Source organism: Lutra lutra, chromosome 2 (assembly GCF_902655055.1).
Source record: "Lutra lutra chromosome 2, mLutLut1.2, whole genome shotgun sequence".
NCBI classification, from domain to species: Eukaryota; Metazoa; Chordata; class Mammalia; order Carnivora; family Mustelidae; genus Lutra; species Lutra lutra.
In genome coordinates this window covers 132,861,964-132,879,298 of record NC_062279.1, presented here as the reverse complement: position 1 = coordinate 132,879,298, position 17,335 = coordinate 132,861,964, and positions in this window count along the sequence as shown.

The following is a 17,335-nucleotide window of genomic DNA, read 5'->3' as shown; positions in this document are numbered from 1 at the left end:
TGTCATTTTGTACATAAATGCCAAATCATTATATTGCATACCTGGAACTAATATAACACTGTGTGTCAATTATATGTCAATTTAAAAAAAATGGGCAAAGAATTTGAATAAGACATTTTTCCAAAGAAGACATGCATATTGTCAACAAGTATATGAAAAAATGCTTACCACTAATCATCAAAGTGATGCAAATCAAAACCAGTGAGATATCATTTCCCACCTGTCAGGATGGGTCTTACTATGCAACCACTATGGAAAACAGTTTGGAGATTTGTCAAAAAATTAAAAATAAGACATCTACCATTTGATCCAGAAATCCCACTTCTGAGTATATATCCAAAAGATTTGAAATTGGGATCTCAAAGAGATATTAGCACTTTCATGTTCATTGCAACACTATAAATAACAGCAATGTTTGGATTGAAAACAACCAAAACAACACATCAATGGAAAAAGAAAATGTGGTATACACATACAATGGAATGCTATTCAGCATTAAATAAAAAAGACATTCTGATGGGGCACCTGGGTGGCTCAGTGGGTTAAAGCCTCTGCCTTCTGCTCAGTTCATGATCTCAGTGTTCTGGGATGGAGCCCCACATTGGGCTCTCTGCTCAGCAGGGAGCCTGCTTCCTCCTCTCTCTCTTTGCCTGCCTCTCTGCCTGCTTGTGATCTCTGTCAAAAAAAAAAAAAAAAAAGGCATTCTGAGATATGTGACAACATGGACGGACTTAAAGGACATTATACTAAGTGAAATAAACCAGACACAGAAAGTACTACATGACCCCACTTATATGAGGTATCCTCTGTAGTCGAATTCATAACATCAAAGTCCAGAATAGTGGTTACCAGGGAGTTGGAGGTGGGAGAAAATGAGGAGTCATTAATCAGCAAGCATAAAGTTTCAGTTAAGAAAGATGAATAATTTCTAGAGATACAGCATACACATTATACCTATAGTCAAAGTAATGTGTATTTAAAATTTGTGAAGAGGCCAGACCTCCTTAAGCATTCTTACCACAATAAAAAAAATAAAATCAGAACTGAGATTGTTGTGTGTTCATGTTCCTATATCATTTAATTTATTTATTTTTTAAGACTTTATCTTTGTTTGACAGAGAGAGAGAGAAAGTACAAGCAGAGGAAGTGGCAGAGGAAGAAACAGGAAAGGAGCCCCATGTGGGACTGGAGCCCAATGTGGGACTTGATTCCAGGACTGGGATCATGACCTGAGCCAAAGGCAGATGCTTAACCAATTGAGCCACCCAGGCGCCCCTCCTATATAGTTTTAAATAAAATATTTATGAAGTTTTATATGAATCATACTCAGATTTGGATGATAGCAGATTTTTATTTTATTTTTTTTTTACATTTTATTTTTTATAAACATATAATATATTTTTATCCCCAGGGGTACAGGTGCTACGGTTGTTTTTAATGCTCTCCATTTCTAATTACATAAATCAAGGAAAATGTCATATTCAAGTTTGTATATGACAGAAAGTGTGCCTGTCATAACTGTTTGTTTGTTTAAAGAAAAATGAAAATGAGAGAGAATCCTGGTTGCCATTTCAGGCCCTGGTCATTTACCTTAGATAATATGTTAAGTATTAGCATTTTAATTAAAAAATACATCTTAATTGTTCTGGTAAAATTTCATTTTAACCTTAATTTAAATGTAGGAAACTCTCACTTCTTAGAAGTTTCTGTGGGGGCACCTGGGTGGCTCAGTGGTTGAGCCTCTGCCTTCGGCTCAGGTCATGATCTCAGGGTCCTGGGATCGAGTCCCGCATGGGGCTTTCCCGTCTGCGGGGAGCCTGCTTCCTCCTGTCTCTCTCTCTCTGCTTGCCTCTCTGCCTGCTTGTGATCTCTCTCTGTCAAATAAATAAAATCTTTAAAAAAAAAAAAAAAGAAGTTTCTGTGAATATTTTTCCTCTGGAGCATCTGCAAATATATGTCATTGAATAGTAAATATAAATATTATGAGATCTTCCCTACTATAAACAAACAGATCAATTAAGTACATAATTCATATTATTTACAATAAATTATTTATTCAAGCATCCTTTAGTTTGCACTTACTGTTTTGTTTCTATTTTTAAAATTTAGCTTTACTGTGTTTCATTGAAATTGGTCACTGTTTATCATTATAGAAACTGTATTTCTCTGCATTGCAAACATTTTTTTTTAAAGATTTTATTTATTTATTTGACAGACAGAGATCACAAGTAGGCAGAGAGGCAGGCAGAGATAGAGAAAGGGAAGCAGGCTCCCTGTTGAGCAGAGAGCCTAATGCAGGGCTCAATCCCAGGACCCTGAGACCGTGACCTGAGCCAAAGGCAAAGGCTTTTACTGAGCCACCCAGGCGCCCTGATGCATTGCAAACATTTTTAAAGTCGCTAAAAATACACGTTGATTTTTATTACTAACCTGATATGTTTGTTATAAAACATTTTTAATTGCATTGCTTTGTTGGGTATCTCTTAGGATTTATTTTAATCAATACATGGCGAAAATGTAATTATTTTTAAGAACATTAGAGAAAATGAATGGTCTCAAAAATCCTCAAAAATTGCTTCTCCTAGAAAAATAAAATAATATTGCATTCAAACTTTTATGGCTACATTACAGGATAAAATTGGTATTTTCCTGTAACACTATGTTTTTCTATTTACTGGTTACCTGACTCTCCAATTAGGGGAATTTATTAATCATAAATCAACTCAAGGCATTCATTTCATTTTCTTCTGTCTTTTTCTTAACCCAGTTGCCAGGTGCAGAGACAGACAGGGTGCAGCCAGAGGCTCAGGGTGGGTTCACTAACTGTAACTGTGTCTGAGATGGTTTTAGTGCTCAGCAGGGAGTATGTGTTCCTACAAACTTTCTGAAATATTAATATACAAAAGTGTACTGAGGTTTCTGATAGCAGTAGACTGGCTGCTCTGCGGTTTTCTGATTAGGGTTCTATTGGTGATTCCGAGAAGTCAGTGGCGCCTAAATGGGTTAAGTCTAATGAGGTTTGGAAAGCTGATAGCATAATTTAAGATGACTTTCAATCTCAAAGCTGCAGACCTGGCTGACCCCAGCAAATTACAGTGTTTGTTAATGCTCTGTTATAGACATCTTCTAGTCAACCAAAACCAAATATATTAAGTGAAAAAATCGAGTTGTGGTTCTCTAAGAAATGTTTCTGGCTGTATTTTGACAGATCTTCTGGTGACAACTTTTTTTTTTTCTTTTTTTTTAAGGCATCTGATATTTCCTAATTTTGTAGGGGTTAAAGTCATACACACAAGTGGGGGCACAGTCATTTTACTTCTTGCTGGAGAAACATAATTACCTTAAAACTTTATCATCATAATCATATGTAATATGTTTCCCATGGGAGATCTCAAAACATCTTAAAGAATCATAGAAGGAAAAGGTAAAACCACAAACTTCCCAATGTAAAACAGGCAGAAAACTAAACTAAAACAAACAATAACCCACATAATGTGTATTTAAACTCTGTAAAATAAGAATGTGAAGAAAGACTTGACTATAAAATTATTAAAATACGTTTTTTATAGATTCAGTGTGAAAGAACTATTGGCAAAATTGAGTGACACTTTATAAGTGATTGTTTTCATGTATATTAAATACTAGGAATAAAATTATATGTTAAATACATTTCCAAAATCATAGCTTGAGATAGTCATAATTTCTTTAAAGCTTAAGGCAATTATTTATAAACATAGCACCATGACAGATTTCCAACATAATGAAAAACTGGACAAAATCTTAAAGCTTGGAAACTTCTTTTGAAATTATCATTTCTCAGTCTAATCGTGGGTTTTCCTGGACTATGGAATGCATTTTCTCCTGTTTTTCAATACTTTTAAAAAATCTGTTCTGAGATCTGGATTATTTTTTATCATGCAAAAATTATAAAGAAATTATAAAGAAATTCCAATAAGTCGGAACTAGTAATATTTTTGAACTAAACACAAGCCTTTTTTGAACAAGCTAATGGTGCAAATATTATGAAGCAAATGTTTAATTATTTAAAGTAAAATGTTTCTCCATTAAAAGGTCTGTAATTCAGTGAGTATCAAAAAGTGTCTTCCCTCTAGTTAACTTCCCTCTAGCCTCTTTTAAGTTGTAGTATTTTAAATAATTTTGCTTTCTCTTTTAATAACTTTACACATTTTTATCAAGTAAGGCATTTTCATTAAAAATTAGTTTTCTATGATGAATAGTTTGCTCAAAGTAAAAAAATTTAAAATTGGTCTTAATTTAAAATTTAAAATTGGTTAAGTATCCAACTCTTGATTTCAGCTCAGATAACGGTTTCAGGGTCACAAGACTGAGTCCTGAGTCAGGCTCTGCCCGCTTAAGATTCTATCTCTCCCTCTGCCCCTCCCCGCTGCTCATGCTCAAGCACGCTCTCTCTCTTTCTCAAAAAAAAAAAAAAAAAAAAAAAAAAAGACGTCTTAGAAGAAAATAATTTTATAAAATGTTTACTATTTTAAAGTTATAGTTTTAATTTTTGAAGAATTTTATTTTTAAGTAATCTCTATACCCAAGTTGGGCTCTGGAACTTACAACTCCAAGATCAAGAGTCACATGATCCATGGGACTAAGCCAGTCCCAGGTGCCCCTTAAAATCATAGTTATTACAAAATTTTTTTTTGATAGTTTAAGGCCAAGCATTAATTAACATTTTACTTCTAGTGATTTGATATTCAATTAAAAGCTATTTGTGTTTTTTTTAAATTTGGATTTGGGTTGTTGCTTATAACTCCTCAAAAGTACACAATTCACTTTTTGTAAGACATAAAATAATTTATTTTATTTTATTTTATTTTGAAAGATTTATTTATTTGTGAGAGAGAGAGGGAGGGAGAGAGAGAGAGACAAAGAGTGGAAAGTGGAGGAGGGGTAGGGCAAGAGGGAGAGAAGCTGACTCCCCACTGAGCCTGGATCCTAATGTGGGTCTCCATCCCAGGACCTGAGATCACGATCTGAACAAAAATCAAGAGTTGAATGCTTAACCTATTCAGCCAGCAAGGGACTCCAAAATATGAAATATTCTAAAATTACTTTATTAAAACTGTGATATGAAATATACCAAACATATTTAAGATTACTTTGTAATATAAATTACAATTTATATTAAACAAATATATAAAATTTTATGTTCTTAAGTATGTATTGTACTTCAAACCAGTTACTGCAGATGGTTATCTACATATTTCAACAGTGCAGTCAATTCTCCAAAAATTTTGATATTGCTTTGAGAATTTACTTATATTCTGACTGTAAAGCACATAATTAAACATCTACAATTACTATGGCAGTCCTTTATTTCACCCAAAAGCTTTTTTGCGAGCTATTTCACTTTTACTTGATTGCCTTTAAAACCAACAATCAAAAAATCTGTCCTTTTTTAAAAAGAATTAGACTTTTATGGTAGTTGCAAGAAGACAACAAAGTAATTAAAATATAGTTTCATTAGAAGAAGGTTGGTTCTTCACATTAGAAGAAGAAAAAGATGGTTATCAACTTAAATGGGAATAATATTTGATTGAAGAATCATTTAAATGTTTAATTCATGTGCACTATTATTTACAATTTGAAACAGCCCTACAATAACATTTATGTTTTAAGTATTCTGCAGGTTAGTGTAAAATAAAGTCAAGATGATTTATATTGTTGCAAAATAATCCCAGGAATTAAAATTTTACAAATAACATTTCCTAAAATAAATAGGACTTTGCTAGTTAAAATGTGAAATTGGGACAGCTTTTCTCTGCCTCTTGACTGAATTTAGGACTATGTTTGCAGAAATTATAGATACAAATTCTATATTGAGTGATCTATGCATTTTCTATATTTGTATATGTTGTTTTGCATGGATTTCATATGTAGTCATTTAAATATTTATTTGCTTAATCACTGCCTAGGAGCAACATTATCTAAAAACAGATAAAAGCTGAACAGGGTTTGTAGGGCAGGAGTGGGATGGAGAGGGTAAAAAATACTTTGGATCTATAATACTGCTTAGGTCATTAACCAACATCTCGATAGAACACTTTTTAGTGGGAAAGGGAGATGAATTCTGTCGTCTTTCCTCTCCATTTATTTTTTATGGTTATTTATTCACAGATGATGTGGGCAGACTGTGTGCAGAGAGAAAGCATGGGTAATTTACAGGCAGATGTAACCCTCAATTGGCTAAGATATTCAAAGTGCTCTAAGGAATTAAGAGGAAAGTAGGTCATTTGAATCATAAACATTTTGAACATTTACTTCATAAATGAAGCTAATATGTACTTGTTCTAAAAGTAAAGGGAAAAAATTGGCTTCAAATAGGATCAAGAAGAAAGTTAAACAAAACAGAATTATTAAACCATCCTAGTTTCCACACCTCTATGAATGTCAGTAGGAGGTCTACTTCTGACAGTGTATGAACCAGCAGGAGAGTTTACTAATGAAAGACAAGATACATGTGTTGACATAGCATTAAATGACTGGTTTGTCACTCCCCCAGGATGTAAATTGTGGATTCTACACTGTAGTAGCGCAAACTAACTGATTTTATCCTTTTGTTTTCTTAATTTTAACTTCTCACACAAATTAACAGCTCTCTGTTTGCCATTTGCATGTTTATTTCATGTCATGCTTGGTTAAAATGAAAATTGGCTCACTAGTTATGGCACTCAAAATTTAGTACTTCTTCAAAGACCTGTGGGATTACTTAATGAGTATGCAATGCAATTCTCTTAAGTCAAATTAAATATAGGCTGTCCATGTTCCATACTGCAAGAGTACATTGTATATGATATAAATTGAGGATACCCAAAAAAGGAAGGTTTTATGTCTTCCATATCTAATAAAAAAATACAATATAATTGGCTAGCTATGGATTTTTAGTCCTGTCACAGAGAAATTTCTGAGTTACAAGATTGCAGATCTATGGCATTGTGTCCCTGAATATGAACAGCAATAGGACCTAGAAAGATCAAAGCTCAAGTTTTCCTTTGAAAAAGAGACTGTTGTAAGAAAAACAATTTTCTCCTTGTTATCACCATGGGATATATCCACGGGCTGGATAGGTCACATTGTCATTCAAATTCTTTAAAGTCAGTTTTTCAGGGTAAAAGAATAATCAAAAGTAAAGCACACTCCTGAGGATCATGAAATGTAGTTAGCTCTGGCAGCAATATTAGCAGGTGGATACCAGTGACCAGGGAAGAGGACCTATAACCAGATAAAAGTAAAAGCCAGGAATCTAGTAGTCTTCAAGTTTTTCTTTTATTATCAACATCACAAGAATTACTGCAACTAGTTAGTTTTACTAGTACTTTTAATTAAGATATTAACACAAATGTCATATACGAGAAGAAACTGATTTAAGCTATAGTTATTAATGTTTACATATTTATTGCAGACTGAGATTGATATTAGCAAATGAATCATGATTTGACAACTATTGGCAAGTGGCATTTTCCCTCCAGAAAATCAGCAGTGTATCCTAAATCTAATTGAGTCTATGCTCGCCTATGTAAGTTTAGAAATATAATACTTTAAAATTCTAGGGGCACCTGGGTGGCTCAGTGGGTTAAGCCGCTGCCTTCGGCTCAGGTCATGATCTCAGGGTCCTGGGATCGAGCCCCGCATCGGGCTCTCTGCTCAGCAAGGAGCCTGCTTCCTCCTCTCTCTCTGCCTGCCTCTCTGCCTGCTTGTGATCTCTGTCTGTCAAATAAATAAACAAAATCTTTAAAAAAAAAATATATATATACTTTAAAATTCTAATACTTCTCTTTGTTTTAAATGTAATGTCGTTAATGTGAGACAACCTGGTCAATTAGAAGTGAACCAAATTTTAGAAAAATTACTGAAATTGAATATTTCTTAAAAACAGTAAGGTATGTCTAGTTATTACTGGAAATCAACAATTTCCAGAAACAAGTTTGATAAGTATGTTTTAAAATTGATTATATTAGTCTTTTTAGTGACAGTGAGCCTGATAATTACCTGCACTAATCTTGCTAAAAAGCACTGAGAACTTTTGTGAAAATATTATTAGAAATTATTCTTCCATAAATATATATAGATCTAGGTAGCCTATTCCATTCTAAGAAAAACATAACAGCTTAAAAAAAAAAAAGAGAGAGTAAGTAGCATCTGATTTAAATACTAGGATCCTAGGGTATCAGAGTGATTAGATATAGCAACTAACTTATTTGTTTAACCGTCAGCTGCAGAATGAGTTTATTTTTGAAGTACATGTAAGTGCTTTTTTCTTTCTCTTTCCATTTCCTTTCCTTTCTTCCTATCTTCTCCTTCCCTTTATCTTACTATAATTTTGTTTTCTCCTCTTCTATAATCACCAGTTCTACTTTTCCTCTCTTCCTCATAGACTCTCTCATATACCAATAAATGTCCTTGAATGTTTAGGCATATTTGAAAAATACATAAATTACGCATATTACATTAAGTAAATAATATTATTCTGGGGAGTCTGGGCGGCTCAGTCTTTAAGCCTCTGCCTTTGACTCAAGTCATTATCCCAGGGTCCTGGGATCGAGCCCTGCATTGGGCTTCCTGCTCAGTGGGAAGCCCACTTCTCCCTCTCCCACTCCCCTGCTTGTGTTCCCTCTCTTGCTGTAACTCTGTCAAATAAATAAATAAAATCTTTAAAGATATATTGTTCTAGAAATTATTCTCTTCAGTTTTACTCAGTACTACTTTTTTTTTAAGTTTTATTATGTTACTGCATGTACTTTGAAGTTTCTTTTTTTTTTTTTTAAAGATTTTATTTATTTATTTGTCAGAGAGAGCGAGGGAGAGAGAGCCAGCACAGGCAGACAGAATGGCAGGCAGAGGCAGAGGGAGAAGCAGGTTCCCTGACGAGCAAGGAGCCCGATGCGGGACTCGATCCCAGGACGCTGGGATCATGACCTGAGCCGAAGGCAGCTGCTTAACCAACTGAGCCACCCAGGCGTCTCTGAAGTTTCTCTTTTGACTATTCTTGGGTTATATCCCTTAGTAGCATGCATGATATTATTTGCCATCTTGCTGATAGATTATCTAATAGATTTTAGATTGTGTTCATTCTCTAGCACACACAAAAAAATGCTATTGTAAAAACCCTTGTACTATGTCCCTTTAGGGACCTAGCTTCAAGTTTTTCTAGAATGAATAGCCAGGTATGGAGTGCTGGATCATCATGTATGACTATGCATAATTTCACTAACTTACTACTTGTGTATTAGGAAGATTGTCTCCCCACATGCTCACTATCATTCACCAGTACCTGACTTTCACATTTTTGTCAAGTAGGTGGGTCTAAAATGGTTTTGTATTTATTTTAAATTCTCAGCAAAAACATTGAGCTTCACATATTTGTAGATCATTGATTTTTGCCTATAATTTTTTTATATTTTCATAAAATACTTTTCTAACCAATTTTTTTTATATTTGTAAACTACCATGAATGTTGTTTTGTCAGTGCAATTATCTTCCCCAACAACCACCAGTCTGCTTTCGCTGAAGAGAAATTCACCAAATTTTTAACTTACTTTTTATTTTAGAAAGTTGCTTATTTTCAGAGCCCCTGCCCCACTTTAAGCTATAAGTATATATTTTGGCCTTTCTTTAAGGTCACATGGTAAAAAGCCAGTACAGAAAAAATAAAGACTTTGGTCAAGTGCACTCATTCAACGGTGAAACTGGATACTCATCCACAAATATTTGTCAAAGGAAGAAAATGCCCCATGTTTAGTGTCAAGAGATTCCACCCACACCATTGGATGGGCAAGCATGAAAATCTAGGAGATGCCAAAAGGGACACATAGATGCCTGGGTGAGAACTAAAGATCTGCAGCCTGTTTGGAATTTTGCTTAGTTACAAATAACAGAATCTACTCTTGCTAGTTTAAGTAGAAAACAAACACTTACATTAAGAAATAATAATTGGGGGGGGGCGCCTGGTGGCTCAGTGGGTTAAAGCCTCTAAGTTCAGCTCAGGTCATGATCCCAGGATCCTAGGATTGAGCCCCACATCAAGCTATCTGCTCAGCAGGGAGCCTGCTTCCCCTCTCTCTCTACCTGCCTCTCGGCCACTTGTGATCTCGGTCTGTCAAATAAACAAATAAAACCTTTAAAAAAAAGAAAGAAAGAAAGAAAGAAAAAAAGAAAGAAAGAAAGAATGAATAAGTGGTAAACAGAGCCCTGGAAAAACAAAGACTAAGTTTCCAGGAACAATGACCTGTTCCAAGGTCAAATCGAAAACCATGTTGTTTCCACCATGATCATAGTCCCAAACAATAAAACCCAACAACTTGATTTGACTACAATGGCTCTTCTGCCATCATTTTGGACACTATTATTTAAGAACTAAATTTTTCAATTCAATTTCAATTTACTCTAAAAGCAAGATGTCTCTGACACTATCTGGGAAAGCAATATGACAGTTTCATTTACACACCTAACTTCTAAATTGGAGTTTCAAATGAGTGTACATGATTACAAGGTTTAGGTCACCTGTGTGAGTCTAAGTTAAAAAAAGAAGTGAAACTCATAATCTTAGAATATTGCCAAACATTGTAAGTTAAATCAAAGGATAATACATAGTTACTAATAAGAAAAATGTGGACTGCAACCTTCATTTGGTTCTCAAGTTTTCTTATCCTTATAAACACTTAAGAGAATTTTGGAGTCATTAAAGCAGAAATAGTTTGGAAAAATTAGCATATTTATAAAAATTTATAATTTATATTTTGGTTATTGATTTCAAATACTACCTTTACTTATTTTTTCACTGATTGACAGACTTACTAAGAAAGTACTGTCTAATATATTCACTATCAGGTTAAAAAAATGCAGTTTATATAATAATGCCTTAAAATTAAAATGCTAAAAAAATTCTATTTACTGTTTAATATACAATACATTTTTAATTTTAATATAAAATAAATTTTGGAAACTTTTTTCTATTACAGTTTAAGTGCAAGAAACTGAAGCTTCAAAATTAGTTTATACTTTAAAAGGGATTTTAAGATGTTCTGGCCTATCTACCATAAACCAAGATAAAACAGGAGCTTTTCCTCAGAAATTATTCTTATGTACCCAGGAATTCTGACAACATTCTAATACTCCTTTAACAAAAGTGTAAAAATTAATTTAGCACTTCCCTAAATATAGTTTTCTAGGAGACTAACCCAAAAGGAATTACTCAAAATATCTTCTATAGCCAATAATCAAATATACTTCCTGCATTTTTATTTTTCAAATTAGAAAGTTAAGGATCTCAGAATATCTTATCTGCAATTAAAAAAAAAAAACTTTAAAACTTAAATACACGTTTTTCCTTGAGAGATGAATGAATGGTACCTTGGCTGGGTTAACATTGTAATATTCGTGGCCCTTTTCTCTCACTTTTCCAGAATTGCTGCTTCTACATTTACTATAAATGGGATAGCCAACATAAGTAACTCTTTGTGTCTGGATTCTTGAAAGAGATGAGATATCTGAACAAAATGATTTTAATTCCAGGCTGAATACTGCTCATGTGTACCAATAAAGCCATTGGATTGTTTTGGCTTGCATCCATTCTTTTCATTCTTCATTGTTGAATCCTAGAAACAACCAGTTGTTACTCATTTTGAATACTAACCTGCTCAGATGAGTGTCTTTTATTACTAGACTGACTTATGTAGAACTACTTGAAATCTCTCAATTTTCACATTCAAGTTGGCAGAGGTACGTGCTATTCTACCATTCTTATTCTGTTTATTAGTTCTTCTCCATGCATTTGTTTCTGTCCTAGAAATGCAATAATTCACATGTGAAGTCTTCATATTTTCTGAATCTACCTAGCACGTCACTTATACTTTCCTTCATAATGACATTTCATGATCTATTTGTTCAATTTTTGTTTTGTGCTTTCAAATTAATTAATTAATTTTTACTTATTTTTAGAGACAGAGATCACACAAGAATGAGTAGTGGGGGAGAGGCAGAGGAAGATGGAGAGAGCAAAACTTAAGCAGGCTCCTTGCCCCAGGGAGACTGATAGGGACCTCCATCTCAGGATCCTGAGATCAAGACCTGAGTCAAAATTAAGATTCAGTCACTTAACCAACTAAGTGGACCTATTCTTTTTCTTTTTAATTGGTCTACCAGGTACTGATTTGGGTCTCCTCAGTGTTTATGTCTTCAATTTATTTATTGAATTGTTAGAGTATAAAATAAAGGTTTTTTGGTGTTTTATTTTTGTTTTGCTGCAAACTACAAACCCATTTTTTGATGTTATAATTCACTTTATTCCCTTACTGTTTTTATTACTTTTCTCTTATATTGTCTATCTCTAAAAACTCAATTCTCTGATAATCTCTTCTGTCCCTTTTGAGTTACAATCTGTTATTGTTATTCCAGTTTTTGGTTTTCTCTTTGTTTGAGGGCCATAAGTGTCAGCAGGCTACGAGGTGTTGAATGTGAAGTCAGATGTCCATCACAAGCCAGTGAATCTAAGAAACCAGCTAAAAGTTCCCTGCTGATACTTCTAGAGGAAACTTCATTGTCACCTTCACTACGCTTAACTCCTGCAGCATCTATATGCAGGGATACCTCATCCCACACCCTTAACTCCTTTTTTTACTTCATGGGAGAAAGGGAAAGTGGGAACATGCACTGATATACAATTTCTCTCTATGAATTCAGAATCCACAGCTTTATGGTTATATTGCTCTATGATGCTGACCTAATAAGAACATGCCTCATTCAAAGAAAAGAGCTTGTACAAGTTTTATTTTCCAGAACTTTCAGAAAGCACAAGTCTTCAACTATCCTCAGATACTCAGAGCTTCCAACATATATTTGACTCAAGAAAGATAGATTGAGGGACACCTGGGTGGCTCAATCAGTTAAGCCTCTGCCTTCAATTCAGGTCATGATCTCAGGGTCCTGGGATTGACCTGCATTGGGGCTTCCTGCTCAACGGGCAGTCTGCTTCTCACGCTCCCGCTGCCCCTCTCCCACTCCTGCTCGCTCTCTCTCTTCTCTCAAATAAATAAGTAAAATCTTTTTTTTAAAAAAATAAAGATAGATTGAAGGTGTAGGAGAGTGAATCTCTATGAGTATTTCAACAAAGTAGTACCCCCAAAGAATATTTTCAGTTCCTCAAAATAAACAGTGGAGATAACATGATCCTTAAAAAATTCAATCAATATGTTTTTTTGTTTGTCAAATAATAGTTGAGTGCTTATATGTCAAGCACAATAGGAGGCATAGAGGATGAGCATAAACATATGCTGACCTTCCCTCATAGAACCCAAAGTCTAGTATAAGACACAAATATCAATTAAAAAAAAAGAAGCTTAAATAGTGTACAAACAATGACAAAAATATAAATGCGATATACCATGAGAAAGACATATACTGAATTCTGGGACACATAATGGGCAGATGCCACCTAGGCAGAGAGATGACAGACAGTTTCATGGACTAAGAGACGTTTGAATTAAATAAAGAGGATATGTATGACTTTCCTGGGCCAAGAATAGAGGGACCAGCATTGTAGGCTTATAACTCCAGTGAATATAATGAAGAGTCACAATGCAAATAACTTTGTAGGGACTAGTAGAAACAAGAATGAGGGCTTTCTTAATTACAACAAAACTTTTTTGTTTTGTTTTGTTTTGTTGCTATATCCTTAGAGCAATGAGAGTGACTCTAAAATTTTAATCAGGGAGTGGCATAATCAGATTATTGTTTAGAATGACAACAACAAAAACCCTGCTTACCATATAGAAAATGAATTTGAGCAAGGGAGACCAACTGAGGGTTTACTGCAGTGTTCAACAGTTAAAAAAAACAAAACAAAACCCTTAATGGCTAGAAGTAATGTGCTGCTAGAGACAGGAAAATTGGGGTTGATTTGTAAAATTAAGAGGTAAAATCAACAGATGTTTGATGTAGTGTTGGACGAAGAGGGAGGCATCAAGCATAACTTCTATGTTCTTTTTTTCTTAAGCAGATGCATGTTGGTACACATTCATGAGAAGGGTGGAAATGTTATAAAACCAGTTTGGAAATGATAGTCTTATTTTCAATTATGAACATGTTTTAAGGTTAAGTTTAAAATAGCAAAAGGACATACAAGACAAAAAGAACACTAAGCTGGAAATATACATTAGATGTTCATCTCTGTTTGAGAGGAATTGAAGTTTTGATAAAGCTAGGACCACTAACTAGTGTGAATGGTAAAGGAATACAGGTTTTAATTACACTAAAGAGGAAACCAGGAAACAAATTCATAAAGATGAAGACAAACTGGAATGTTTGATATGAATAGAGCCAAAGGAAGACAGTTTAGAGAAAGAGAAACTCAAAAGTGTGGGAAGCTTCTGGAGTTAAATACAAAAAGGAAAAATTCCCAATGGGTTTAATCACTTTGAAGTAAGTTGTGATTTATTGAAGTAATACAACCAGAGCGTTTTGCCAAGGGTTGATGGGTTAAAAAGAATTGAGAAAATGGAGAGTGAATTTTAGAAAACTCAATAGAAGATTTTGAATGAGTCAGAGAAAGACAAACACTGTATGATCTCACTTATATGTGGAATCTAAAGACAAAACCAAACTCATAGATACAGAAAACAGATTGGCAGTTGCCTGAGGCAGGAAGTAGGAGTAAGTGAAAAGGATAAAAGTAGTAAAGACTTGCTGAATCTAGTTTTAAAATAAATAAGTCATAGGGATATAATGTACAGCATGCTGACTATGGTTAATAATACTGTATTATCTATTTGCTAAGAGTAGAATTTAAAAATTCTTATTACAAGGAAAAAAATTTGCCATTAGGTGTGATAATGGATATTAACTAGACTTATTTAGCAATACCTACATGCATGGAATTATTCTGTTGTATACCTGATATATACTATTCGTCAATTATAAGTCATTAATATTAAAAGAAAGTTTGGCTCCATGAACAGAGGCCTGGAAACTCCTCCAAATTAAGTTAAAAAATAATATATATATGTATATATATGTATATGTATATAGATATATATTTATATATATGTATATATATATTTATATATATACATATATATATATATGTTTCACCTCACTTGTTTTCCATTTCCCAGGGATTACTGTCCTTACTTTCTTGATGTCTAGGGTCTGGAAAACTACTATTTCATATTTTTTGGTCCCTGTGTGTGTGTGTGTGTGTGTGTGTAATTGTTTGGTTTTTATAGGCCAAGTACATGAGGGTAAACCTGATATACTGTTTCCAATATACGTATTATCCTGGCTGAAAATGGAAGTCTCCTGCCTGTAGATTTTTGATAGAGTAAATGTAGCATGTGAAAAAATGTGAAAAGTCAAGAAAGACTTCAAGATTTTGGCTCAAACTATTATAATATGAAGTTGTTGCTAATTGAGGAAGAAAAGACGCCTTCCTGATGCTGCTTTTTTTGTTTTTTTAAAGATTTTATTTATTCATTTGACAAAGAGAAACACAGCTAGAGAGGGAAAACAACCAGGGGACTAGGGGAGGGAGAAGCAGGCTACTTACGGAGCAGGGAGCCTGATGGGAGCAGGGAGTCTGATGGGGGACTGGATCCCAGGGTCCTGGGATCATGACCTGAGCCAAAGGAAGCGCTTAACTGACTGAGCCACCCAGGCGCCCCATTCATGATGCTTCTTAAGAGGTTGTGGTGTTCTTTACTTACAGTTCTCAAATCTGGCTGCAAATTAGAATCTGCTAGTGAGTAAGCTTTTTACAATTTGCCTGAATTTCTCCCAAGCACTTATAGCAGAGGTTTTTTGGTGTGACCCCAGGACACTGGTTTCAGAAGATTTACACATTATTCTAATTTTCAGCCATGGTTGAAAAACAGACTCTATACTACTGCTTCTCTCACTTTAATATGCTTATGAACCACTTAGGGATCTTATAAAATTCAAATTCTTACTCAGTTTTTCAAGATGATAAACTTTGTATTTCTAACAACATCCTAGTTGATTCTAATCCTGCTTGTGCAAATTTTGCACAGCAGTCACAGCTATTGAAACTCGTGATAAAGCCATATCACGGTAAAGATTAATCTGATGTATTGTGTAAAACATTTGTCTTAGCTTTTCTGTATTCAAAAGTTGTGTGAAGTAAAAGATTCAATGGCTAATTAAGTTTGGCAAATAGTGAGTTAAACAGGGTTAGAGCTTTTTCTTTACTGCAGGATTTTCCATAGCTAATGCCTTCCTAATATTTTTTTCCCCATATCCCGTTTTCGTGGAGCATGTTATAGGATTAGCTATTTGCAAAACCCACTATCTCGTACTAATGCAGAAGTTGAGCTATCTTCAAATAATCTTTGCTACTTTCTTAAAAGCTTAAAATTTTACTGAAACATCTATATAACTGATTTGTTTTTAATTTCCTAATCTGATTCACAACTTGATTCTAATTTATTCACAAATCCAAATAGGTTTTACAAAAAAACAAATTAACCAGGCTTTGGATTCTAAAGTGATTATGTTGTACATGTGCATGGTTCTTTGTTTAGACTTAAAAATGCTTAACATGTGACTATTCTTTTTCTTTGTTCTCTTCTATAGCATTTCCATGCACACATTTTCCTGATTCTCTTTGTGTAATTTCATAGCATGTTGCTTGCCAATATATTTTTATTTACCAGTATTTGGGGAAACATATATAATAAGAGAAAAACAACCTTTCCACAAAATTACAGTGAGGTTTCATTAGCAGAAAATTTTTTTAAATATTTTATTTATTTATTTGACAGAGATCACAAGTTGGCAGAGAGGCAGGCAGAGAGAGAGAGGAGGAAGCAGGCTCCCTGGGGAGCAGAGAGCCTGATGCGAGGCTCGATCCCAAGACCCTGGGATCATGACCTGAGCCGAAGGCAGAGGATTTAACCCACTGAGCCACCCAGGTGCCCCTGTTAACAGAAAAATTTTTAATACATTTTCTTAAATAATAATTAGACCAGTTTTATGTAGATAAGGATTCCGATTAACCACAAGAAAATTCATTGCCTCTTCAGAAGTTCAGTGATGAAACCCAAACTTGCCAGGATTTACCAGCCTGTAGGTGAATATAAGCTCATTTTACATAGATGCTCAAATGACAATGAGTCCTAGTTTCTGATGCTCATGTAGGAAGGACTTCAGCATCTTTCCTGACACTCTTCACACCACAATATTTAGGTCATCAATAATTTGAAATTTCCCCACAAGGTTTGTGTCTCACAAATACTCAGGCTCTTATTTTTCTGTTCTAGTCTCCTTATCCAGATGTATTGCCCATCCCAGGGATTTG